This window comes from Egretta garzetta, unplaced genomic scaffold, assembly GCF_000687185.1.
Source record: "Egretta garzetta isolate BGI_Z169 unplaced genomic scaffold, ASM68718v1 scaffold316, whole genome shotgun sequence".
Taxonomy (NCBI): domain Eukaryota; kingdom Metazoa; phylum Chordata; class Aves; order Pelecaniformes; family Ardeidae; genus Egretta; species Egretta garzetta.
This window is the reverse complement of record NW_009259971.1, coordinates 28,188-29,881: the sequence shown is the minus strand read 5'-3', so window position 1 is coordinate 29,881 and position 1,694 is coordinate 28,188. Positions and strand designations below refer to the sequence as shown.

The 1,694-nt window shown below is 65.5% G+C and overlaps 2 protein-coding genes across 2 annotated transcripts in view; both read right to left on the bottom strand.

The window, feature by feature from the left end:
* The window catches only part of HCK (HCK proto-oncogene, Src family tyrosine kinase), a 36,334-nt gene extending 36,161 nt beyond the window's left edge, over positions 1-173 (bottom strand). Inside the window, exon 1 of the mRNA XM_035895836.1 lies at positions 167-173. The gene's annotated coding sequence lies outside the window, so the exon portion shown is untranslated. The remainder of the gene's footprint in view (positions 1-166) is intronic.
* XKR7 (XK related 7) overlaps positions 1-1,694 on the bottom strand; it is a gene marked incomplete at its 3' end in the record, with an annotated part of 17,322 nt that overhangs the window by 15,296 nt on the left and 332 nt on the right. The window lies entirely within an intron of this gene.

Here is a 1,694-nt window from a genome sequence, read left to right as displayed (position 1 = left end):
CCCCATCCCATCCCCATCCCCATCCCATTCCATCCCCATCCCATCCCCATCCCAGCCCCACCCCTGCACAGGCTTTGGGAGCGCTCCCTCCCCGTCACCTCGCTGGGCAGCATGAAGGCTGCTGGTGGAGCTGGTGGGGGAAGGCTTCCAGCCCACCAAAGGGGACGGTCACCACCCGGCCAGGCCAGGCCTCCCACCCACCGCCTCCAGCTCCGAGCTCCGCAGCCAAACCCCAGTCTCAAGAGGCCATGTCTGTGCGTGTGTGCGGCAGGACAGACGGACGGGGCTTGCACTGCCCACAGAACTCTTTGCCACCGGTCTGAAGCATGTGTCCCCCTGGGAGGTCAGTGTAGCTCCAGCTCTCCTTGGGGTCCCAGCACACATCACGAGCAACAAGGATCAGACACTGCCTTCGTCCCTGGCCAAAAGCGGAAGCCATCGCTCCGTGGTGGATGCTGCGGTGCGAGGCTGCAGGGGTAAAGCAGAGCCGCGTCCTGCGTCCCATCTCCCGTCCACATCCTGCATCCCGCTCTGCAGCCAACCCCGCTGCCCGTGTCCCATGGGGGCTCCCGTGGGAGCCAACCCTGAGGCCATGGGTAGGAAGCAGCTGCCCCCCGATCCAGCCTGCAGATCTCCAGCCAGCCACCCCCACGAAAAAAAGGAGCATTTCCCAGCGCTGGCACCCAGCCCCAATCCCGCTGCCTCTTTTGGTTGGTGTCAGGAAAAAATCCAACCCGCGTGTGAATCACTCCCAGCCCGGCCAGGATGCTCACTTCCACCGCTCCCCTGGAAGCCGCCTTATTTTAGCACGCGCTGCCGCAGGCGGAGGAGCTCTCCCCAGTTAACAGTAACAAATGACCTTACGGGATTAGGGCCAGTAATCTTCCCAGCTGGGTAAGCTCCCTTAAGGGATTATTTGCCCACGGAAGCGTGGCGACCACCAGCCAGCCGCCGCCGCCTCGCTCCCTCCATCCCTGTCCCCTGCGGTCCCCATGCGGCCACCCCCGTCTCCGGCAGCCCGGAGGTGCCACAGGGCTGGGGTCACCGCGCACCCCTGGGGGAGCTTCTTGCACAGACGAGTCCTGAGAAGGGCAGAGCCAACAGGCCCGGTTCCCCCACCGCCGCTGCCACTTCTCCTCACCCCCACCCTGCGCTCGGTGCCCCGGGGATGTCACCGGGGCTTGGTCATTTGGGAGTGCAGAACCCCAGGCAAGCGCATGGCGCATCCTCACCAGTAAGCAACGGGAGTGGGACCAGCACCAGCCCGGTGCCTGGGCTGGGGGGAAGCAGGGCCGACGGCTCCGGGCTGGGAGCCGGGCAGTTTCAGCAGGGAGGAGCAGCGCTGCTTCGGGGCTCTGCCCAGAGCGGGGACACGGGATATGGAAACCCGCATCCCCCGTTACCTGCCAGCCCCGGGGGGGTTCCAGGGCCCCTCTCCCACCGCAGGGCTCACACGGCGAGGGTCTGCCAGCCCTTCCCATCAGTGCTGGGTCTCCCTGCATCTCCGGCACTCCCATTTCTCCGTCTCCTCTTGCTCGTGAGCTGGAAAGAAGGGGACAAAAGCCATTTTGAGGGGGGGTATTTCCCCGTTCCCGTAGGCAGGGCCATTCAGGGCAGGAGACTGATGCAGTGCCCTGGCAGAGCCTTGCTCCAGGCTTCCCCAGGACTGGTCCCTGCAAACTGGGGGGCACTGG